General features: G+C 42.8%; 1 long non-coding RNA gene across 3 annotated transcripts in view; it reads left to right on the top strand.

Moving 5' to 3' along the window:
* The window catches only part of LOC102955824, a 154,953-nt gene that overhangs the window by 78,186 nt on the left and 50,645 nt on the right, over nt 1-26,122 (top strand). For all 3 annotated transcript variants that reach the window (XR_006221772.1, XR_006221771.1, XR_446067.2), the window contains exons 2-3: nt 4,942-5,031; nt 5,502-5,579. This is a non-coding gene — a long non-coding RNA (uncharacterized LOC102955824). The remainder of the gene's footprint in view (nt 1-4,941; nt 5,032-5,501; nt 5,580-26,122) is intronic.

The raw sequence follows: 26,122 nt of genomic DNA, 5'->3' as shown, positions 1-26,122 counted from the left end.
TGTGAGGGGGACCCCTCCCCTCCCCTGTGGAGTGTTGCTGGGAGCCAGGCACCCTCAGATGGGGTTGAGGTCCTGATGACTGTGGAGGGGAATGGGTCCCAGCTCAGGGATGCAGGCAAAGGAGAGAGCAGCAGGAAATCTCAGAGTGCCAGACAGTCATCTTTTGGAGTACACATGGCCGGCAGAGGTGATCATTGTGTCCCTGCAGGGATGATGGAGTGTGCTCTGACCTCAGAGAGCCCCAGGAATACTTGGGGGACACTCCATAGTGGGCACTGTGGTCTTGGTACTCCTCAGTCAGAGACTGTTAAGCCACTGATTGCTTGGGCTAAAAAATGGCTGAGATTTCCAACCGTGGTCGTCTGCTTCTATCAGAGGCTCAGATCAAGTCACTTGGGGAAATACTCAAAGCTAAAGGTGTCCCTAGGCAGGAAACTGTGCAGTTTATTTAATTATACATCTGTCCACAAACACACAATATAATAATGGTTAAACCAGAACCATCATAGCAAATAATTTCTTTTTAAAAATTTTCTTTTTTAAAAAAATTCTTCATTTAAAAAAATGCTTATTTTTGTGACATAGAGAAAGAGAGATAGGCAGGGGTTTAGAGAGAGGGGGACAGAGGATCCAAAGCAAACTCTGTGCTGAACAGCAGCAAGCCCAACGTGGGGCTCAAACTCACAAACTGTGAGATCATGACCTGAGCAGAAGTCAGATGCTTAACGCAAATAATTTCTAACTCCAGGATTACATTAGAGATACAAAAGGGGGGTAAGTGTGGTTGTCTTAAATGGGTATCTTTTCAGGGTTCATATAGTGTTCATTGCTGAATTTCCAAAGCAGGTGAATGCTGCAGTCAGACTGCTTGGGTTTAATTTTTTTTCTTTAATGTTTATTTATTTTGAGAGACAGACACAGAGTGTGAGAGGGGGTGGAGCAGAGAGAGAGAGACACACACAGAATCTGAAGCAGGCTCCAGGATCTGAGCAGTCAGCACAGAGCCCGATGCGCGGGCTTGAGCTCGCGAACCATAAGATCATGACCTGAGCTGAAGTCGGCCGCTTAACCGACTGAGCCACCCAGGCACCCCAGATTGCTTGGGTATAAACCCAGATCCAACCACTGGTGATTTTGGACAGGTTGCCCAATGCCTCCTAACTTCTCATAGGGGCTTTAGGAGAAATAAATGCAGTAGCAAATACAAAGGGCTTAGCACAATGTCTGGCATATGCTCAATACATTCTAATTGCTGTTCTTACATTATTATCTTTATATTATTTCTCAAGTGTGTTATAATAGCTTCCTAATGGGTCTCATTACCTCCACTCCTCCTCTTTCTCCAATACATTCTCCACAAGGCAGCCAGAAATTTAAAAATTCAAACCTGATCATGTCACTCCCCTGTTTAAGGCCCTTCCCCCACCACTGCTCTCCCATTGCACTGAAGATAAAACCCATACCCAAACTCTTTGCCATGGTCTAGAAGGAAGGCATGCAGGATTTGGCATTGCGCCCTCTGTGACAGCCCTCCCTTCCTTCACCATACTTCCTGTGCTCCAGCCCCACAGGCCTGCTTGCTGGTCCTTGAACATCCTGTGCTTGTTCTTTCCTTGTAGACTTTGCACCTGTTCTGCCCCCACCTGCAATGTGTGGCCCCCACCTCCACATGGCTGACTTCTTCATATCATCTACATCTTGGCTCAGATGGCACCTCCTCAAGAGTGTCTGGCCCCCCAGTCTAAGTGACTCACTTGGCAGTTATAATCACATCCTTTTGTTTTCTTTTCTTCCTGGCATCATCCTTCTGTTCATTTATTTGACTTCACATTTATTGTCTGTCTTTCTGCACTGGGGTATAATCTCCCTGAGAGCAGGCACACTTTGTATCTTGTTTGGCACTAACCCCTGGCATCCAGAGCTGAGCCCAACACAGATTAGGAGCTCAAAAACTATTTGTAGAGTAAGTGAACGAATGATGGAATGAATGGTCTTAATAATTACACCCTATTCAAAAAAAGATCAGGTTCCATCCATAATTAAAAAGTGCTTTGATTGAAAAAGCATTTCAGTTGGAGCACTGATGATGGAACTTGGGGTCAATGGAATCTTAGGGCCTGCCAGTTTCTGATTTTCTTTATACTGAAAGGGTCATGGATTAAATGGCATTTCTCCTGGACATTGGGATTTTGAAAAGCACAAAGAGGGCCATAACTCGAGGGACATAAGAAATGACAAACTCAGAGGAGCCAGGCAAAGGCAGACTGTGGTGAAAATAATTAGTGATGAGCCATATAAACTACTCTGGTGAGAAAAGGGGAGGGGAGAGGACCTAGAGGACCTGTGCTTATCCCCCCTCTGCATGTTTCTGACACAGTGTGACTTGTGTGTCACTTGTGAAACACTGCTCTTTCAGAAGGCTTCAGTCCTTTGCTTCCCAAGGCAATCATCTCTTCCTTCTGAAATTCAATTAAATCAGCCCTAATGAGCGGCTATGCAGAAAGAGGGCTCTTGTTTACAAAACACAGGGAACAATAATGAGCCAACATTAATTAGGATTGTTATATCAGATGAGAAAAAATGATTCTCCACCTCGACAGTGGGCAGATTTCTTCTTTCAAGCACCAAGTCTCAGACTTGAGAGAGAGAGGCCTTGTGGTCTTTGTTTACTGCTGTGAAGAAGATGTTTAAGAACAATACCACTAAATTTTCCCTTTGTTCTGCTGCCTTGTGTCAGGCCAGCCAATCAGGAGTCACTGTTTTTCTAGCTGTTGCCATACTGAATTTTCTGAATAAACACAGGCAACCACGTTTTAACCGCAGTGATAAAATACTTTTTTTTTTTTTTTTTTTAATTCTGTAGGCAAAGGGCCACGTCAGTAGGAGGGTTTGACATATGGGTCATGTTTACTCTTTGATCATCTGTCATTTTGTTAGAAGAAAGCATATGCCATCCTTTGCTCTGTTTCTAAAATAGATTCAGAGGAAGTGAGGAATTAATCTTAACCTTAAACACATTGAGCCCAGTATTTCCTATCCAACTGCAGAATGCACTATCTAGTTTCCTACACCTCGCCCTTGCTAAGTTTAGGTCCTTTAGGCCAGCTGTTAAGAAGGAAAAGAAGGGGGAAGGGAACATTGCTTTAGACGGATAAGGTGCTGCACTGCCCATTATCAATCCTGGCTGATTTCCTCCCTGCTCTGTGTCCCATTCCCTACCACGACAGAACCATGCAGCACCAGAGCTCATGACCCTTGTGATTTTTTCAGATGTTTGTCCCACAACAGGACTGGCATGAGTCTCTCTCACTGTGTTCCACTTTGTTGTTATATACAGTTAGCCCACCAAGGACGTAGATCTTGTCCATCTTGGGACTCTCTAGAAAAACAAAGTTTTGTGCTCACTTCGGCAGCACATATACTAAAATTGGAAAAACAAAGTTTTGCCTTGCTTTTGAAAAAATTGTTGCTAATAAAGGAGGCTCCTAGCATATCTTCAACTCACCTTCTCTACACGTAGCTGGTGCTGAGCCACAACATTTAGAGAATTTATATTTTAAGATTTTTCTTTACTAAGTTTAATGTTGCTAAGGTGACTGACTCTGCAGATGATCCAGCCAACATCCTTCAACCTTTAAAGACAATGAGACTTTAACTGTTGCAGGTGGTGGCACTTATTCATGGTGTCCTGCTCTGTGCTTAGCACCCAGTCCTGGCTCGTGGTCAGTGTTCAGTACGTGCTTTGTGAATTGAACTGGAGTTAGTGTCTAAATGTCCCTTGGGGTGCTGGTGGCCCTCCAGTACAAGTGAGCTGGTCCCAGAGTGTGGATCTTCCCAGCGCATTGCAGTGGAGGGGCTGCTCCTGGCCTGCGTTTCTCACCCCTTTCAGCCTGCTGCCCACTCATTTCCCATGCCCTCTGCCAGAGCTGGCTTCTGTTTTCCCCACAGGGATGGAGAGAATCAGAGCAGGCCTGACGATATCCCTGGGTCCCACGACTTAGAGACATAGCAGAACTTGGTGAAAGTTTTTGTGAAATGAGCCGTGTGAAGGAAAAATAACTATGAAAATCTCCTGCACCCAATGAAACCAAAACTGCCTCCCTCCCCCCTTTTTTCATGGAAATTTTAAAACACTCATAAAGATTGAGCAAGGATGAGGGGCGCCTGGCTGGCTCAGTCCGTTAAGTGTCAGACTTCGCCTCAGGGCATGATCTCCCGGTTCCTGGGTTCCAGCCCTGCGTCCTCGGGCTCTGTGCTGACAGCTCAGAGCCTGGAGCCTGCTTCAGATTCTGTGTCTCCCTCTCTCTCTGCCCCCCGCCGCCCCCATGTGCTCACTCTCTCTCTCAAAAATAAATAAAAACATTAAAAAAAAAAAAAAGACTGAGCAAGGATGAATACAAGGAACACTTGTGTACCCATCATCTAGCTTCAATTGCCACCTGGTTTTTGCTAGTTTCATTTAGGAACTTCCTCCAGTTATGTGTGTTTGTGTGTGAGGGAAACTTTGCCTTACCTAACATGAGTTCTAGATATTTCCATATCATTTGGGTAAAAAGAAAATCTCACAATTTAAAACTTTACTATTGAGTCTTTTGTTGTGATGCCCTATTTTTAGGTCCTGGGACTGGCGGTTCCAGAATGTTTCAATTAAATGCTAGTAATGTAGAAAACAGCTTTTTTCCAAGGCCTCATGTCCCCTCCATCAGTGGCTCTCAGCCACTTCCTTCTGTCTGATTGAATCCTTAAACGTGTTCCTGGTGGGCTGTTGGTGGGCTTGTGCTGCTTTGTCCGTCTGTCTGCTCCTGGCACCCACGCACTGTGGGCACAAGCTTCCTCTGCGCATTTGAGACCATTGGAGCACAAACTTCTCTTAATTGCTGTATTTTCAGTGAAAGTCCTTTTGTCACAGGGCAATGACCCATTTTGTTTTTCTGACCACAGAGCTGATGGAGATGGGCTGCCACATCACACTGGGGGACTGACTCAGAGACGGGGAGCAGTGGGCAGGACCCCGCTCACATGATAACCCAGGTAGTGCTTGTTTTGTATACAGAACTTTCCTTTTATAGATTGTAGTCCGTTATTGGTACAGTTGAGAAAGATAAGGTGATGTCATCTGTTTTGATTTACATGCTAATAAAATAGGAAAAATCAAAGGGGGGGTCCATAAAATTACTAGACCATCTTATGAAAAGTACTCCTTGACCAAATGTTATTCCTTGGTTCTCACAACTAATAATGAATTTGAACAGCTCAGGAGAGAATAAGCCTTGTGTCTGTGGTGCTTCTGATACAGCACAGGCTTCAATAGGTTAGTGATTTTTCCACTTAGATTAGAATAAACTCAACAGGATGATGTATATGCATAATATGTTAAACGAACTCAGAAAAATGAGTCTCAGATGTGTGTTGAAGCACACATTTCCCACAGGGGTGATACATGGATTGCAGTGGTCCTCGGCCTTCTCCCCCCAGATCCTTTCCTTGTCCTTCCCTTGCAGGCTGTTTCCCTGGCTTCTCTGTCACTTGGCTCCCTGTTGGATTCAGCTAGTGGACAGACTGCAGCATGGGAAGAATGGGTAAGCTGGGTGCATTAGATTCCTATGGCCGCTGTAAGAAATTACCACAAACTTTGGGACGTAAACAGCACAAGGTAAATATCTTACAGTTCTGGAGGTCTGAATGAAGCCTTATGGGACTAAAATCAAGGAGTCAGCAGGGCCACCCTCCTTCTGGAAATTCTTGTTTCCTTTCCTTTTCCAGTTCCCAGAGGCTGCCTATGTTCCTTGACTTGTGGCCACATCACTTCAACTGCTGCATCCATTGTCACGTTGCTTTCTCTGACTCTGACTTTCCTTACTCCCTCTTGTGAGGAATCTTGTGATTACACTAGGTCCACCTGAATAATCTAGGGTCAGCTCTCCATCTGACGACCTTTTACCTAATCACAGCTGCAAAGTCCCTTTTGCCCTGTAAGAGGACATGTTTATAAGTCCTGAGGATTAGAATGTGAACATCGTTGAAGGGGCCATCATCCTCCCTACCACATCGGGGTTCTCCTCCATACCAAAGATGATCTAGGCCCGTGGGCTCTGGTAAGGCTCCTGCTCCCTTAGTCCTTGTGGCCCAAGGGTGACAGTGGCTTCCCACTGCTGCTAATTCCCCCAGTGCTGCCTTGTGCCCAGATTGGCTAATCAGCCTCTTTTTTGTCACCTGTGTAAAAAATTCTCTTTGTTTGAAATATGGAAATTTGCTTTCTGTGTTCCTGGTTTGACCCCGACTGATAAGGTGGAGGGGTGATACCTGGGTGCTGGTGGTCTCTGTTGGAGATTGGGGCCGGGGACACGTGGGGGAATCTCTTTGCTTTGGGCAGTGACTTGAAGATTAGCAGAGGCCTCGCCTTCCATTTGGCAAGAGCTCTCTCCCTCTCTGGGCCAGGATGTGCAGGCAAGGTGGAGCTGCAAGGACAGCAGTGATTTGAGGTGTGTGGGGCCTCTGGTTGAGACCAGTCCAGTGTCTGAGCGCAGATAGGAATAGCTCCCTAACCAAAGGTTCTGGTCTATTAAAAAGGACTATTTAAGACAAGCTGTCAAAGCATTTGTGGGAAGAGGCTTTATTTCTGAAAAGTCTGAAGCTCTTCCATTTATTTTCTGCATGATCGTGAACAAACGATCTAGTTTCTCAGACTCACTGTCTTCATCTGTTAAAATGAGACAAGCGTACTTAATTTCAAAGGTCTGCATGCGGGTTCAGTGGGGGTGATATACAGGGTGGGGCAGGAGGAATCACTAAATAATGTAAGTCTTCTGTTGGTTAATTCTAAAAATTCTGAGCACCTCCCATGGGCTGGTTACTATCCTAAGTTCTTGATTTTGTTAAGTTTTCTGTCTGTTGTGAAGATAGACATTACTCAAATAATCACACTAATGTATATCTAATTATGAGCATGGCTTGATAGGTACGTGGTTCTTTGAGGACATATGAGAAAAAAGCCTGACTTTAACCAGGGCCTCAGGAAAGCATCTGGGCTATAATTTGAAGGATGAGCAAAAGTTAATTATAAATGAAATGTAAAGGGATTGGGGGAACAGCATGTACAAAGGCCCTGGGGTAGAGTGGCACATGTTGTCCAAGGACATGGAGGAAGCCCAAAGAGAAAAAGCAGTACAAGGTGAGGTAGAGGAGGCAGGTGGGGACAGACCATGTAAGACCTTGGAAGGATTTTAGTTCTTATGACAGAGCCCATGGGGAGACACTGAGGGATTTTGGGAAGTGCATGTGTGTCTGTGTCTCAACAGCTTTATGATTTAGCCAATCACTCTGGCTACTGCATGGAGGACAGATTGGAGAGGGTTGAGAGAAGATGAGGGTAGACCAGTTGGGAGGGACTGGCATGGCCTAAATCGGAGGCTGGGTGATGGCTTGGATTAGGTGAGCACGAAGGGCAAAGGAGACGCAGGGTGTCAGCTTGCACCCAGGGTGAATAGTGGTGCTGCTCTTAGAGGCAGAGGGTCCTAGAGAGAGCTCATCCTGGATGGGCACCAATCATGAATTTGGTGCTAGATATGCTGAGTTTGAGGAGCTGGGGTAACAGCCAGGAGGAGATGTTCCATCAGCCACTCAGGAGAGGTCTGCTCTGGAGTTAGAGCTTTGGGCATCATGGGCTTATAAATAATAACTACTTGGGCATAGATACAATTGTCTTTCAGACAAGCTAACGTGTAAGGAGGGTTTATTCTGTGCCAGGCACAATTCTAAGCACTTTACTTGTATTAACTCATCTAATCTCCGTAACTTCCTTTTGAGATACTTCCCCTATTTTACAGATGAGGAAACTGAGGCAACAGAGTGTTGCCATACTTGCTTGAGGTAAAACAGTCTCGGAACCAGGGTCCAAACCCAGGCGGTCTCCTGCACCAGTGTTATTACCCCCTTTGCCATACTGCCCCTCTCTGTCAAGGCTCATAGCTTATTCCTGGGACGGAGACTGTTCTAACATGCACACTTTGTTGCAAAAGCTGTGCCATTGGTTTTCAGGGAGGTATAGGGGATGTTGGTGTTTCTGGTTGCCATGGTTTGCATAATATACATTCCTCACCTGCTGGAATCCCACTGCCTCGAGTAGCAGCTGCCAGAAGCTGCAGAACAAACATGTGCCGGCAGCAAAGCGAAGCACATGGAGAAGAGGGTGAGGATGAAGACAGGCATGCGGCAATTCCCCGTTCAAGCAAAAACATGTCCGAGATGCCTTCAGGTTGCCCACAGGTTCTGCATCTCTCCGCACAGGTAACCACTGGCTGTAGCAAAACCAGGATCATTAATATTTACCGCCCGGGAAAACTTGGCCCTAAAGTTAAACAATGAGCTGTCTGCCTTTCACCCAAGACTGTGAACTTTATGATGCCAAGTGAAAAAGACTCACCAACTTTATCTCTACAGTCCTCACAGTGCTTTTGCATAGCATAGGCACCTTCAGAAAGCAATTGCCTCCAGCAAGTGGGTGTAGTTCCACGGCCCTGCGAGGAGAGGAGAGGGAGGATGAGCCTAAGATAAGTTATATAAGCTCTGGATCAGAGCTATGTACAGGCGGGTGCTACTAGTGCAACGCGCTTTATCCTAAGAGGGGGCTGTGTCCTTTCCTGGAGTGTTGTTGCAGCTGGCAACTGGTTTAGCCAAAGGCAGCTTAATGCCCCATAAAATGATTAGATAAGGATGAAGGCAGGGTCATAGTTGGCGGTCCTGTCGCACAGCTGAAGAACATTAAATACGGCGCCCGGTGTGCAGGCCGCCACACACAAATACCCCGGTTGCCCAGCCTGCTGAAGATGCAGCAGCCAGTGGCTCAGCTGCACAAGGAACAGAAACTATCGCCATCTTCCTGTCTGTCACACCCACTTCGTGCTTGTGCTCGGGATGGGTCCCACTGCCTCCCGGCTACCTTCTCTACTGCACTGCTGAGCCGTTTGCTTCGGATGTAATTTCAGGGCCCAGAAGGCACCTGCTGAAGTAGTGAGCTCACATTCAGTGCAACATTCCAGGGTCACATTCAGACACCTACTGTGTCTCCTTGTGCAGAAGGAGCTTCAAAGAAGAAGGAAGCGCAGATCTGCCCTCAGGGGCTAGAGTCTGAGGGGGATGTGATTATGTGATAAGCCTAATGCATTCAGAAAACCTGGTAGGATTCTGAAAGGGGGTTGTCAGACAGGGTGGGTATTCCAGGTATAGAAAAAAAAACCTCAGTTGGTAATTGAAGGTTTCTACCTAATACATGAAGGCCTTTATGGTAACTTGAGCTGTCTCCAGACGGGGTGAGTAGTCTCATGAGAGAGTAAAACTTCTGTGGTATTTACATAAAGAACAGAAGACCACATGTTAAGGGGGTTCTCACTTTGAGGTTTGGACTTCATGCCCTGCAGAGTCCCCTCCTACTTAGTTTTTATTTTTCAAGCCCTTCAAGATGACTTTTTCCCCCCACTGAACATGTTAGCTTGCTAAGAGGATCGTTGAATGAAAATATGCAAAGATAATTTAAGAGGCTAAAAGTTTTTTTTTTTTTTTTGTATCAGGAGACTAAATGAATATGTAGCATTCTCTAAATATAGCCTTCTATGTAAATTGACACTCTTTTCATAGAAAAAACTTAAATAGAATTGAAGGTTGAGAGAGTCAAAATTATTCTTAAATGTTCCAAAAAGATGCAGCAAACTGCATGGTTGGTAAGGAAAGATAGCATTTTTTAAAATGTAGTTAAGTTATTCTTTTTTAAAATAGGCAATACAAGCACATCTTAAATAATTCAAATGTACCCAGCAAATCTGCTTGCCACCTCTGCCCTCTAATTCTCTACGGATCTTTCCCAAGGGCAGCCACTGTTAACAGCTTCTTATGTATTCCTCGAGAAAGAGATGTACTAAACAAGTATGTGTGTATGCGGCAATGCTCTGTATACTGTTCTAAAGATTATATTTTGAAAATTTTTCTGTATCGTTGCTTAATTATATCTAATAACCGCGTAGTATTTTTGTATACTATATACTGTGTATTTTTGATATATCTATATTTATAGTATACTATGCTATCATTAGGTACCATATAGTATAACATAGTATATATATATATATATATATAGAGAGAGAGAGAGAGAGAGAGAGAGTATAGTATGTATAGTATAGTATACTACTGTATAATATAGTACATTATAATGTATAGTGTACTATACTACATATACTACTATGCAGAATATACTATATATGGTAGAGTATACTATATATATATATATATATATCAATACAAAGAACTACTCTGCAGAGCATATATATATAATATACATACTATACTATATATATATATATACTATGCAGAGTGTGTGTGTATATATACATATATATATATATATACACACACTATGCAGAGTAGTTCTTTGTATTGATATATACATATAGTATATACTGTATTGATACACACATAGTATGGTATATACTATACTAGTATACAATTATGCAGAGTATAGTATATACTTAATATACTCTGCATAGTAGTTCTTTGTATTGATGTTCCATAATTCATTTAACCTTGGACTAGTTTTGACGCCACTATCATCTCCCTCCTCTCCTATTAAAGAGTAAAACTCCACAAAAGCAGAGACTTTGTCTCATTTGTACCCAGAACCCACGTGAACAGTAGCTGGAATGTGGCAGGTGTTCAATAAATATTTGGTAAAAGAGTTAATAAATTGCGGGAAAAATATTTATTTAAATTTACTTTAAAAAAAAACTTTAAAAAAATTTTTATTTACAGCCAACAAATTTTTAAAAATTATAAAATTTTTATGATTGTAAACCTTGTAAAAATATATCCTCATTATGAAAGTTTGAAAAATTAGGAAAATTGAGAAGAATCATAGACCAGCTGCTCAGAGACCACCACTGTTAACATTTCAGTATCTTTCCTGTTAACCTTTCCTCTGTATACATTTTAGTGTAACTAAATGTAGTTACTGTGATTTTATTTTGCCCATACATTTTTATCCTGCTTTCTTTCCAATAGCATTCTAACATGTGCATTTTTATTAAGAACTTCATAAGCATATTTTGAAATGGTTATTCTATAATGGTGATACATTTTTAATTATTCATATACTTTTCTGTCTTCCTGAGTACTTGACCTTCATCTTTTCGCCTTGGCCAAGGTACCTCCTGCTTGTGGGAGTGATGTCAGGAGCAAGAGTGAGGTAATACTTAGCATCTGACATTCAGATAGGATTATGCTACAAGGAGAAAGGATTTGCTATTCCTTTGGCCAAAGCCCTCTCTTGCACATTACCACCAAGCCTGGATGACCCAGACCATAGAGTTTTCCTATGGTGTGAAGAAGATGCTCGTTTTGGCCTCAACAGTAAAGCAGGAAGCTTGCTGCTAAGTAGATGCAGGGCTATGTTTAACACAAAAGGAAGCAAGATAAAAGTTTGCTCCCTTTCAATCTCAGATGCAGATGGGACAGAGAGGAGAGAGAAGGGAGGAAAGTGAAAGAATTAAGTGTGGTTCTCAATTTACTGTGCATTTTATAACTGGAGAAAACCTACCCTGCACCTCCCCCCACTGATCACTTATGTTTAAGAATTTGGGAGGAGACCTCTGTGCATAGTAGGGTAGCTCTGTCTGATTAGGAAGAGGGGCTGTGTGGTTATACTGCACCAGCAAAGGGTCTGGCTGCCACTTTCTGGAATACCTCTCTATTCCCAGAGGTGTCCATACTGAGTTGAAAGCCAGCGAGCCTGTGTGATTTGTTGTGGTGGACCAAAGTAAGCAAGCAGCGAGGCCTGGGGGTGGACTGTAAGTCAGGGGCTGGATGGGGTCTTTGACAACTGCTTAGAGGTGTTCAGCCATCAGAAGCCAAGGCAAGGCCTAATCAAGCAAGGTGCAAACAGGGGCTTGGCAAAACCAAGAGATGAGGTTGAGCTAAACTAGCCGCAGCCTCCATCAGTGAATGTTGGCAAATCACAGAGCAGCCTTGGGTCTGCTCCAGAGACCAAAGGAGGAAGCAACACTGCACTCAAGGGCACCTCTTCATTTCTGATGCCAAAAGGACACATAGGATGCCCCTCTCTAGTCAGATGCCATCTTAATGAGAGAGGCAGTGTGTGAGAGATTTAACCTTTTTATCCAAGGCGTCTGACCACCACCTAAATTATCAATGCAGACTAAACTTTAAATCAGATTGGACAGTGAGTTAATCTTTCCCCACTAATCAGTAGAGTCAAACTAGAGGAATTAGAGGTTAAATAAATTACGATTACAACTTTTGCACATATGAGTTGAAATGTGATTTGTATTTTGTGATCCCTACTGAATACACTACTTCACTAAGTGACTAAATATAGTGAATTTCTCCCATGCCCTTCTGTTTGGAATTTAAGTTTCTCCAGTTTTGCATTGTTAGAGATGTTGCATGAACTTTATGCATTTAAACTTGTGGCACACAGGAGGCACTAAAACAAATAGTTCTTCTTTGAACTGGCATATTCACTGAGAATGTAGAATAGCTTATGTGTGAGATCTAAGCCTCCATATAATAAGGCAACACCTTGCTTCTTGTAGTAGAAGATGAGCCCAGAATAAGATGGATTGGTAAGAACCAGAGTAAAAAAATAGATAATTGACCTTTACATTATATAAATGAACAGAATTTTTGGAGTGTGTGATTGAGAGAGAAGAGAAACGAGGTTGAAGCAGGATGGTGGAAGACTGGAGTCCATTCTGAGAAGGGGCCTAGAGACTTCTGGGAGTAGGGATACAATTAAGGAATTTTAAGTTGCAGATCTGTGGTGTATATCCTGCCATTGCCTCATTCTTTGACAGTCTTCTATTCACACAAATGCCCCTCCATTGGTTTTATTTATTTTGTTGGTTTATTGACTGGGGGTGATGAAAATTAAGCAAAAGGGGTTGAATTCAATATCTGGTCAGTATGAGGAAGAATTGGGACCCATAGTTGACAGATGAGATTATCTATGATGATCCTTGAAATGAACATTTCAGTGCAAATGGGAGCTCATATCTGGAAGTGACTACTAGAGGTTCAACCTCCATTCCCCTAGCAATTCAGAAATGTTACATAGGCCATGGAAACTTCCCAATTAGTGGAACAGGGAATCAGGTCAATCTTGTGTGTTTATTAGGGGGACACCAGTTGACCAATGGTATTTATGTGTATCTTTGCCATCATCAACCAATGGAAAGGGGAGCTTCCCCTCACTGTGTAAGAGATCCCCTACTCTCCAGTGTCCTCTTTGGCAGAACACGTCCATCATCAACCCTATTAGAGGATGAAAACAATGGCAGGTTGGTGAGAGCTCGTGGAAGAAGCTACATATGGGGATATAATTATAATATCTTACATTATTTATTTTAGGTAGCATACGTTAATAGGCCAGTTGGCCCTTCCAAGACTGCTACTTCTCCCTGTTCCTATATGTATTCTAAGCTATTTTAATCCATTTTTGTCAAGGAAGAAGCACACATTTTCTCAGGGTTTTGGGTCTGCCTCTTGGTTCCAGGCTGAAACTGGTCTGGTCTCATGACTATTTAAACTTTAGCAGATTTCCTGGACTCTCCCTCAGTCTAGAAATTTCTCAGAACAAGTTATTTTCTTCAGCGTTTACCTCTTACATCAGAGAAGAGCCCTATGTGTTCTCTATGCACACGAGCCCTTTCTAGAGGTCTTACTTTGGTCATATAACACATTCCTTTTGTTGTGGCCTCATGGATCGCCTGTCTAGCCTCCACCCTTCTATTTTCTCACCTTTTTGTTTCCTCTTTTTTGCTTCATTTCCTCTCAATTTTGCTTAGGCTGTTTGCTCACCATCCTTGTTGCAAGAGGTCAAGCCTGCCTGCCCATATCTGTGTTCATTGTCAGCACTATAAAGCCCATATTTGATCTTACAACTCTCTTCATAGCAAAAATGGCTTACTGTGTAGCACATAAATGTTTGGGGAGACAGACTTTCCTCGGAGCATCTTAAACATTGAAAAGTAGGAAAGTCATCACATCATATGATTAATAGAGTCTGAACAGGACTATCAAAATAGACTGAACATATTGCCAATGAAAGGAGATTATGGATTAGCACATACAAAAAAAAGCAGTAAACTTAATCTAAAACATGACTAAATTTTATAAACTGCTGACATCCCTTAAGCAGAATTTCCAAAGCCAGACTCCGTTTCAAATTCCTTTACTCTTGTCTTAAGCATTAACGGTACTTGGTGAGCAACCTGTGAGTTAAAGGCCCTGCCCAGTCCCACCAAATACCTTATAGCTGCCAAAAAGACTGAAGTTGAAAGTGGTCTGATAACCTGACTGCAGGCAGTCTGAAGCTTGGCATAATTGTATGACATGAGGCTCTTGGGAGAATGATGATAAACCTAATTGGCAGACTTCCCCTGCCTTGTGAGAGGTAGAAAATGGGAATAGAGACTATGTGGAAGGGAGGTGGGGAAGGAGACAACAAGCACAAGCCGCTCTTGTTGCTTTCACCTTCAGAAATCAGAAGTTGGAAGATATTTGAAGGTTGGGAGCATGGAGATTGATAGAAAACAGACAAACAAACCCATGGTTAGAGCAAGTATCCGCAGGAAGTTTTCCTGGGTTGAGACACCTCTGCTAAGCTAAGTTCAAAGGAATGTTTTTGAACTGGTGAACTTCTTTTTTCCTTTCCTCCTCCTCTTATCACAACACCTCATGTTTAGTGAATGCATTGAAATCTTCAAACTTTAATGTGATTTAATGTTTTCATTAATGTAATATTTAAGAAGAAGATCAAACTGCATAAGGATAGGACTTGATACATTAATGATATCTTTCACGACATCATCACAACAACCAGTAAGGTAAACAGGGCAGGTATTATTCCATCCCATTCTACATATGAGGAAACTGAGACCCAGGGACTCATTTGTTCAAGGTTAAATGGCTGTAAGAGATGGAGTCAAAAACCATGTTTTCTGACTTGGCCACACTTGCTTTTTCTGCCGTTAAATTTCCATTCACACGGGCTTTCAGCCCCAGCTAAAGACTTTATCACATGAACTCCTTTCCTGATCTTAGTTGTATTTGTCTTAGTATAGAGTGTATAAATGTTTGGATTACCTTTCTGTGGCTGTGGCATTGAACACTTATTCAACAAACATGTTGAACATCTGATAGAGTCAGGCACTGAACTTAGCTCTGATGATGCAGTCTTTGCTCTTGAATTGCTTATTGTTTATCCCAGGGTTCTTGGACATGGGAAAATAAATTACAAAATGATTTAATAGATGCCCATGGAGATAAATGAACAAGACTGAGGACACAGCACCCAATTCTACCTGGGGGAGTCGGGGAAGGAGGTGATATCAGAGCTTTGTCTCCGAGGAGGAGAGCGGTCTGCCAAGCAAAGGAGGGGCAAGAATGTTCTAGGGAGAGGGTCCAGAGCATGTATCACATGGAGTGAAGACTGTGCACAGTGGTCTGAAGCCTGCTGTATGTGGTAGGGAGGGAAGACTTGTAAAAATCTTTGTAGACCAAGTTAAGGAATTTGTATTTTATCACGTTGGTGCTAGCGGACCACCAGAGGATTTTCAGCAGGTAACTTGATGTGTAGAGGAAGATGCGACAAAATGGGCACACTGATGTTTTAACCTTTTGGGACTCGAAGAACTTGTTTGAAAATTAATTTGTATACATGTAGTGTGGTGGTTCTCAAATGTTGGTATGTACCAGAATTATCGAGAGGGCTTATTCAGAGGTGGATCGCTGGATTGTACCCCACAGCTTCTGATTCAGTAGGGCTGTGTAGGGTTAGAAAATTTACATATTTAACAAGTTCCCAGGTGACACTGGTGCTGCTAAGTCATTTGAGATTTATTTTTTCAGGCATTTGAGATACAATAAAGATTTTCTAAAAATATCTGAACCAAGGATTGCAATCATCATCAAATAATATAAAAAATAGAATTATGCGTGAGGCACTGTGCTGAATGCTATATGACAGAAGCATTTTGTTAAAATTTTTTTTAAATGTTTCTTTATTTTTGAAGGGGAAAGAGACAGAGTGTGAGCGGGGGAGGGGCAGAGAGCGAGGGAGACACAGAATCCGAAGCAGGCTCCAACCTCTGAGCTGTCAGCACAGCTCTGACATGGGGCTCGAACTCACAAGCTGTGAGATCATGACCTGAGCTGAAGATATGACAGAAGCATTTAATTGGACATGATTCCTTGCTCTGGGGAGTTCATGGTGATGCCTTGGGATAGGATGGAATGGGTAACTGACCATTCTTCAGTTTATTTCTAGTGGACTGTCTACTGTTTTTATTCCAGAAAAGACTCAGAAAACAGAACTATAGCTGAGATTGAAGTTGTCATAAATTCTGAGATTCTCACCAAAATTATTCTGTCACAATGGTGAAATTTTGGGCTGGAGGGAGGAAGTGTGAAGCAATCACATACCATCTTATCATGTGACAAAATTGTCTTATGACTAAGAATCATCTGACAATTAATTGAGTGGAGATAAGAAAAACCAAGAGCTGAGTAATCAGAGGAACATCACTGTTTGGAGCAGGGAACTGGATCGTGTAACGAATGTAAGACACTGCAGGGCTTTTTGCTTGTTTCTAAAATAGATGTCTTTTCTAGAATTCTTTGCTTAAAACTCTGTTCTAGGATGTAGTATTCTTTGTCTCAATTGTAGACAGCCTCAGAATACGACATCAGTGGGTTTTAGTGGAACCTTCCAGCGTCTGTGGCAAATAACCCTCTCTTGACCTTCAGTCTGCATGCTGGTTCTGGGGAGTCTGTTTCATGAAATATTGATAGAGAAGATGACTCCAGAGCAACGCATAGAATGAATGATGCTTCTTTGATGTGTTAAGCCGTCTTCCTGCCTTAAAAGACTGTGAGGGAAAAAATAGCCCTTAGAAGAAGCCATTCTTAGAAGGACTCCTCACTTGATTGGCACTCACGCTTAAGTATACAAGACAGATTTCACGCCTCTCTCCTCCTAGCTGTCTCCAGTGAAACACCCCAAAACCCTGGCATGGGCTGATTGCTCTCTTTGCGGAATGTGAGAAAACACCACTGTTCATCACTGTTCATCTAGATTACTGCAGTCAGCTAATACCTGATTCGTCTGCCTCTGATTGCCTTTGTCTCTACTCCCTTCTCTTTAGATGGGCTGTTTTCAGCTGCTGTGCCCGGACACACAGTGGACTTGAACCCGTTATAGGTAGAAAGCCAAATTTTGATTAGCAGGTGAAAATAATTTTTGGCTGCAGCTAAATAGAACCGTAACAACAGCAGCAGCTAACATTTATATGACCCTTCCTAAGTACCAGGCACTGCCCTAAGCACTTGACGTATATCAATTTATTTAACCCACATGAAAGATCCAGTGAAGGACATTCTATTATTAATCCCATTTTCAGACGAGGACACTGAGGCACAAAGAAGGCAAGTCACTTGCCTAAGTTTCCGCAAATAGTAAGTGGCGGAGCTACATTTCAGAATTTGTGCTCTCGACCCATCCTCCTGAGGATTCACAACCAGCTCGACTGTCCTCGTCTTTGCAGCTCCGCCTGCTTTCCTTCCCACTCCTTCCTGAGGAGGAAATTGCTGCTTTATCTGCGCTCCAGTAATACCTCATATACACCTTGATAATAATGCTTATCCCACCATGGTTGATGCATTAATCATCCTGCTAGGCTGAGAGTAAGCCTGTGTGTGACTCATGCCTGTGACCTACTATCTCCTGCAAGGTCTAAAGGGCTGTTGTTTCTCAGTAATTCCTGTTGTTGAGTGGAAATTCTGACATTTCATGTATAATTTTTAGAATGAAATTACATCTCATTTCAAATGTATTTTGAGACCTGACCAATTGAGTTCTGAATTCAATTTCATTACATTATGCATAAAATAGGAACAGAATGGCTAACACTGTGCTAGGTCGAGGGTTACAACTGTGAGCAAAGCAGACACAGTCCAAACATTATAGGACCTTAGTGACTAGTGTGGGGAGCTGAGCAGTAGGTACTGAATATTGTAATGATGGCGAGTGTAGGGACTAGGTTGGCCTGTGGGGAGGAAAGCTTTCCCTGAGATAATGGCATCTAAACTGAGGCCTAAGGGGGAAGTAAGAATTAGTCAGGTGAAGAGGGTGGGAGTCAGTCTCTGCTCTGACTGGTCTATGACATAGCACTGTTCCTGTCCACTCTATAGATCCTTATATTCTTTTAAGACTCAGATAAAAGTCCACTTTCTCCAAGAACTTTCTCTGAGTATTTTAATTTTATGACTTATTTCTTCTGAACCCCTACATTCAATAATTTAAAAAAGTAAATGTGAACCCCAGGAATGTGTCCTATGTTGGGGACATTGCCTTATTTCCCTTAATATTCAAAACAACCTTGCAAATTAGGGATTAATATCTTTCCTTTTTCAGATGAGAAAACTGAAGCTTGATGGAGTTGGGTGATTTCCCTAAAATCTCATAGTCAGTAGGTGTTAAGGGGAGAGTTGGAATTCAAATTTAAGTCTGTTTGACTACTAAATTTCACAATCGTTCTATTAAATGAGTATTATCATCCCCATTTTACAGATGAATAAACTTGAAAAACAATGAAAAATTGGCCCAAAGTCCCAAAGCTCCCAAGTGTGGCAACACATCAGGATTTCCAGTTCATGTCTGTTTGACTCCAGAGACTGTGCTGTAAAGGGCTGGTAGTAAGATAGGAAGTTGTTCCAAATACTCTCTCTGATCTGAGCATATGAGCCACCTCTGTGGCTGCAGAAATCTCCAGTCTCCTGTTACTACAGGTGGCCCATCCATGGACCAATGGCATCACCATCGCTTGGGAGTTTATTAGCAAAGCAAAATCTCAGGCCCTATCCTGGTCCTATTAAATCCAAATCTGCCTTATAACAAGATTTTCTGATAATCCCAGTGTGCCTCAGAATCCTTACAATGGTAGGTTGTGGAGTGAGGGCCTTCCTGATCCAAGGACAGTCATTTCTGAGACTTGTTGGACTTTGAGGGAGAGTCCTGGGGCTCTGCACTGAGCTGGACTTCTTATTGACTCCTAGGAGGTCTGGCGACCTGAGGAGACTGAGTTCACAGTGGGATTTTTAAGCCGGTGTCCAATATATTAAAGGCCCCACTAGTATTACTGTTACCTGTGAGCTGGCTTTTCAGCTTGTGGCAGTTTTAAGCTACAGGTCGAAATAAAAAAAAATATATATACAACTTACATGGTGAATTATAACATCCTTGTGAGGAAAAAGAGATAAATACTTTGCCCACATTATAGAAAGTCTTGGTAGAGCCAAAAAAAAAAAAAAAACCAACCAAAAAAAAAAAAAAAAAACAAAAACAAAAAAAACAAAAAACATTTCCCATAAAACCTTGAAAATTTGTGGCAGGTCTATAATTATGATCCTGTTCAGGTGGCTCCCTTGTCTGTGTTCCAGTCAATAAAAGACCATAATAACATTACTGCATTTTAATGAAATCTGTCATCCTTATCTTTATAGTTGACTATTCCCTCTCATCTGTTTGTTCATTCATTCATTCACGAACGTTTATTGAATGTTTGCTCTGTGCCAGGCACTAGCCTTTACTGAGAAAATTATATTTTTTTATTGAGCAACACAACAAAGACCTTAAAAGACTGAACAATTACATGACATGATAACTCAATGATTTAACTTATTCAAGAAAAAAAAAAAACGTGGTCCTATTTCCTTTTCAATTGGAAGGAAAGGGCTTCATAAGTAGTGCTGTTCATGGTATCATGTGTATTTGTACTTCTTGCTGGAAAAGCAAGTGCTCGTAAAAGCACCAGAAATACACATCACGTTGGGTATGGCAAAGTCCTTGACACCGGGATGGCTTTCTTTTCTGTTTTCGTCAGATTTTCAAGACTGCTCCTTAATATGAACCTGTTCCACTTAGGGATCACAATGTGGAGAGTGTGTGTGAGTTTGCGTGCGAGCAAGAAACAGAGAGAGAGAGAGAGATTATGCTCATAAATCCATGTAAAGGCCAAAACTGTCTGAGTGGTTTGTTTTTATTTCCACTTCTTGTGGGAAAGAGACTCATTTCCAGCTCCGAGTGCCAGAACTGACAGCAGGTACTTAGCATTCATTTTTTTCCCTCCAGAGTTTAGTCTGTGGGGCTGAAAATTGTAGTTGTAACATTACGCAGTTCAAGTGCAAATCTCTGTGCCAAGTATGATGACAGAAGGCTTTTCTAGTATGCGCCCCGCAAGGCTTGGGGTCCAGAAGGCCTCTCCTTGTCTTTTAAAATGGGGTCTTGACTAATTTAAGAGTTTGTCCTTTTGGGTGACTGCAGGTTTTCCAAATTGGCATGATGCATGGCTATGAAGAGAGAGCCCACTGCAAACCTGCTACATCATCTGTCCACAAGGTACTTACAGACAGAGTGAGCAAACATGGAAATGATGGATTAGCTTGTACTCCAAATTGTGCTAAGTTTGCTTTGGATTTTGTGAGCGAGTGAGTGTGCATGTGTTGTTTTGCTTCGAGGCCTGTTATCAGAATCTTTGTGTTATGTTTCATAACTAGAAGGTGACTACGAGCCCCTCTGTTTAGCAACAGCATTGCAGAGGTGGAAGGTGCTAATCTAATCCCAGCCAGGAGCCCGGCCACCCACCGAGAGCCCCAGGAACAGGAAAACTCTTGCTTCTCTCTTCCATTGTCTTCCCTTTGTTCCTGCAACAACTCAAAATATGAACATCACCTTTCAAGCAGAGGATGTCTAGGTCACATCCTGTGTGCACAAGCGGGCAGAGGCTCACTCTTGTTTTCTCCCCCTTATCTCAGATCGCACCACAGCCCTCATTGTTTATATAACTCCCGCCTCGAATCACTCTGCAAACATGTGCAAGGTTGGCATGCACTGGGCACCGTGAGAGAAGTTGGGGATGGGAGATGAATGAGGCATCATTCTGTTCTTCCAGAAGCTCACAGTTCCATTAAGGAGACAGACACACAGACCACAACAATAGAAGATTAAAATTAAAAAAGAAAGAAAGAAAGAAAGAAAGAAAGAAAGAAAGAAAGAAAAGAAAGCGTCCTTCTAGAGGTATGTAGAAGTATGAACAGAGGAGGGAGCAGTCAGCTTTATGTCTGAGGACTGACGAAGGCCCACCCATGGCAGAGGGGCCCTTTGAGCTGAACGTTAGAGAATGAATTTTAGTTTGCTAGGCTGAACAAAATCCTTTTCTCATTAGCTGACTTCTGCGGTAGTAGTCAATGATACTTTGGTACCTCATTGTATCATGCTTTCTTTCGCTCTTAGCCAAACATCTCCGCTGCCCATTATAGAGACCCCTGAGTGAGTCGTTTCAGAGAGGCAGGCGAGTGTAGCAAATGAGGGGTGGAAGTCATTTGGGGTCAGAAACGCTGGAATTCTAGCTCCGCCACTTGTGCCTCCCTGACTTCAGGAAATTTGCCTAACCCCTCAAAGCCTCTCTTTCTCCCTCAATAAAGTGACATAACAACACAAATCCCATAGGACTGGTATGAGGCTTCAGTGAGATAATGAATAGAAAGGATTTAGCCCACTGGCATCTAGAAAGTCCTCAGTAAATGCTGTATTATTACTGCTCAGATACAAATGTTGTTACCTCCTCCCTCCCTGCTTCCCTGACCACTAGGTAGGGATGTACGGAGTTGGGGTTGCCTTTAGAACGGTCTATTCTTGCCTAGGAGGGACCCACTAGGTGGTTGATAGGCTGCATCTGGAGTCACTGGTTTCTGATTTCAGTACCTAGTTAGAGATTTCAACTTCACAATTTTGACAAATTGGATTACTTCTCAATAATTTGATTTCTACAACATGGACAAAATCATAAACAGATTTACTAAGCAACCAAAACAAACATATGTAGCTCATTATATTCTTATATTACCGTGAACGGAACGCATGAATGTAAGCTGAGCTTTCGCCAGTTCCTCCTTGCTTGGGAGCTGTCAGCTGATGGGTGGCTGAGAGTAAGAAGCCTGTGTTTCAGACCAGTTCTTTGGCCTCTTGGCCTTTGGTCAACTTCTTTTTTATATGCCATGTTATCCTCATTGATTTCATTCACTGTATTGATCATCATCTCATGAGGGTATTTTTCTTCACATCAGCGGGTTACTGTGGCAACAGGTATTCTGTCTGTATTGCACAATCCTTATCACTTCATTCATCCATCCACTCACTCTTCATTTATTTATTTATTTATTTATTTATTTATTTATTTAAATATTGTTTTTAAAAAAATGTTTATTTTTGAGAGAGAGAGAGAGAGAGAGAGAGAGAGGGCGGGGGGAAAGCAGAGAGGGATGGGAGAGAGAGAATCCCAAGCAGGCTCTGCACTGTCAGTGCAGAGCCCTGTGCAGGGCCCAAGCCCATGAACCGTGAGATCATGACCTGAGCCAAAGTTGGATGCTCAACCGACTGAGCCACCCAGGTGCCCCCATTCACTCTCTCTTTAAATATCAAATAGATAGAAAATACCTGTTGCTCGGAAACAGATGATTCCTTGCCTTAAAGAGCTCACGAGAAACAGAAAAACTACCCAGTAGTTACTGCAGAGCATGGTGAGTGCCCTATATAAATTAGCAGAAGGTGCCAGAGAGACACCCAACACGGCTCAAGAAGTCAGCAAAAGCTCCCTGAGCAAAGAACTGAAGGAAGCAGGAGTAAGAGTCAGACAAGCAAGAGAAAGGGAAGGACATTCCAGACCAAGAGAATAGCATCAGCAGATGTTTGGAGTCAAAGAATTGTGACTTGGGCACGAATAGTGAATAAGCTGGTGTTATTGGCCCACGAGACACATGCAGGGGGATGGATGCCATGAAGATGGAGAGGCAGGCCAGGACAAGACTGGGCCATGCCAAGGCATTTTCACTTCTTACAAAAGATGAGACCCTTTTGGAAGATAACAGATGAGATCAATTTTCTGCTTTAGGAGATCGCTCTGGCAGCAATGTGGAGGATGAATTGGCTAGGGACAAATCTGCGGTCATTCAGACAAGAAATGATGAAGACCTGAACTGAAGTGAGGGCAATAGAGAAAGGAGGGTGGGGTTCACCAGAGAGGAAGGGTACTGGAGAGAGCTCGGTAAAGGAAGTCAGAGTGATCTGGTGCCAGCAAACGAGAATGAAAACGAAGCAAGTTGGGGGTGGGGGGAGAACAGAAGGGATTGCTGTGTTTCCTTCTTTCTTTCTCTTTTCCTGATGCTGTTGTCTCTCTTGCTTTTTTTTCTTTTATGCCCCTTCCTCCACCCTCCTGCTCCTCCCCGACTCTTGCTTTCCTCCTCCCCCCTTCTGTCTCTCTCTTAGTCTGTTTTCCACACTCTGGGTACAAAATATTAGTGTGATAGAGTGTGGGATTTGGATTGATGTGAGTTTGGATTAAAATGTCAGCTTCGCTAGGACTAGCTTTATAATCCGGGGCAAATTATTACATATTTCTCCTCCTTCCTTTCTTCTTCTGCGAAATAGTAACAATCACGTGTGTAGAGGAGGGAGAACAGCAAAGGAGATGCTGTTGTCGGAGAGGGAGTTTTTGTCAGGAAAATAGGAATCACTCTGGGTATTTCAAACAGTAAGGAGTTTATGGCAGGAGGCTGGCAATGTAGGAAACATTTGGAGAGACCAGAGGAGCAAGGTTCACTCTTTGAAACACTCTTTCCTGAGCATTGGAGACACTATACTTTCCTGCCTAGGCTGAATACTGTTACTAATATTATTGTTACTTTTGTTATTTCTGCTGCTGCAGTTATTGGCCTGGTTTTGAATTTTGTTTGTCATTCAGCATCCAACCCCACTGCTTTTTATGCTTTCCCTGTATTACAAGGGACTCCAAGTCTCAACAACTCAGTTTCCAGTATCCCTTGTCAGCCGTTCTGCCTTAGGTCCCACCAATGAGAATCCGTTGTGTGAGATTTGGAAGGCAGAGGAGAAACAGAAGTTATTTTCCCTCCAACAACGGTAGGCACAGGCACAAGGGAGTTTTATAGCTGGCTCCAACATTCTCTTGCAGATTACCACCTCCATGCAGCAGGTAGATGCCATGGCCTCTAGAGATTTTGCAATTTCTTGCAAGTTCTTAATTTTCTGACAGCAGTAAATCTGAGAGCAGCGTTTCCTGCTTTCTGTAAATTCCAAGAGATTTTGAGCACCTCACTTCCTGTATCTATACCTTCCTACTTAAGATATCTAAAGTAATGCCTGTTTTCCTGACCAAACACCCACCGAAAGCTTTCTGGAGGCTACTTTTTAGTATCCCTTGCCACCTTTCCCTGACTAGTAAAAGTCAGAGGTTCTGGATTTTGTTCTAGATCCTTTTCAAGGATATTCTCTAAGTGAATTTATTCAATTCTAAATCTTTCATTTACTTTCTGTGGTCCAACAACTTACCAACTGTATCTCAAGCCCAGACTCTCCTTTGAGATATAAATCCATACATTCAATTTTATATTGTGGGTCCACTTGACTGTTTCATAGGATCCTCAAAGTCAGCTCGTATGGAACAGAACGTGTGATCTTTCCCTCTGTCTTCACTCCGACTTCTTTCTCTTCCAGGTTTCCCTTTCTAAGAAAATGACCTCGCCCTTCGCCCCAAGGCTTCAGCTAGAAATCTGAGATTCTTGCTTCATCCCTCTCCTACACTCTCCACAGAAACCTGTAACCCATCCTTACCTTGAATCCGGTCTGCCTTGAATCTGACTACTCCCTCTGGCCCCACTGGCACCACCCTCCTCTGATGCATTGAGCTTGATAAGCTTGAGAGCTCCCATCTCCCTGCCTCCACACCCACCACTTCAGTTTATCCTCTGCTCCACAGCTGGAGTGATCCTTTGACATGTAAATTTACCAGGTCATTACTTTGCTCAAACCCTTTGATGGACTCCCACTGCTTTTAGTGTACTGTGGGGCATCCTCACCCTGACCTCCAGGCCCTGGGCAGTTCCTGCCTCCCCTGTGCCCCCAGCCGGTCCTCCCTCACTGTCATCCCTCACTGCCAGGTACCTGCTGTTCTCTGTGGAGCGTGTTCTCTCACTGTCTCCACCCAGTTCCTCATCATCCTTTGGTCTTACCTATACATCTCGTCCTCAACTCACCGAGTTTGATTAAGTCACTAATCTGTAACAACTTGTTAAAAGTTTTTCTCACCCTTTCCCTAGCTAGAATGTAAACTGCACGAGAGCAATTGTTCTGTCTTGTTATCACTGTAGCCTTAGTTCCTGGCACAAAGAAGGCATTTATTCAGTATTTATTCAAGGAATTTATAGTACTTGATAAGTGATTATTCTTCCCCCTCCCCCTTCTCCTTCTTGCTTTCTTTTTTTCTGTTTTGTCCCCTCCTACCCCTTCAAAGGCTAATGCCACTCTGCTGCCACTCCTGTCATTTTTCCTTCTGCTTCCCTACCCCAACCCCTCTTCTCCCCTAGGGCAGTCAGTGTTCACTCTGGCAGCTAGCTGTGCATTAGTGAGCCCATGTTCTATTTGTCTTCCTGTGGTTCTTCTCTAAGAAGAAAACCATTTCTTAATCTCTCTGGATGTCCCAGAGTTGAGGTTGGAAGGGCCAGATTTCCAGCAGAGCACCAGATAGGTCTCCCCAAAATAAAACCACCTCTGTCTCCTGTTGCCCTGCCTTTGTCTTAAAGTGGCTACCTCAATTCCAGGAATTGGCCACCAATCAGGCTTTGATGTTCACCCTCATTCTAGAGCAAAGAACACAGTCAGAGATATGACTTAATTTATTTGTGTCCTGCCTTCTTTCCAAGATTATATAAAGCAACATTATAAAGTTAATAAGATAGAAAGAACTATTGAGACCCTTCAAAGAAAGAAGAAAGCAAATGTACTGAACTTGAGGGCTAAAATAATGACTTTAAGCTCCCTGGCAACCAAGGCAAAGGGGGAAACTATATAAACAACAACTCTCACCATGAGAGAAGAGCAAACGTAGCAATTCATAAGAACAACATTTTAAATGCCACCTGAATTTTTACTTTTTTGTGGTATACTGATCATTCCATGTGTTCAATTCAGTTTCACAACCATCTGTCAGCT

This window comes from Panthera tigris, chromosome C1, assembly GCF_018350195.1.
Source record: "Panthera tigris isolate Pti1 chromosome C1, P.tigris_Pti1_mat1.1, whole genome shotgun sequence".
NCBI lineage: Eukaryota > Metazoa > Chordata > Mammalia > Carnivora > Felidae > Panthera > Panthera tigris.
The sequence above is the reverse complement of the archived record's forward strand: the minus strand, read 5'-3'. Positions and strand labels throughout refer to the sequence as shown.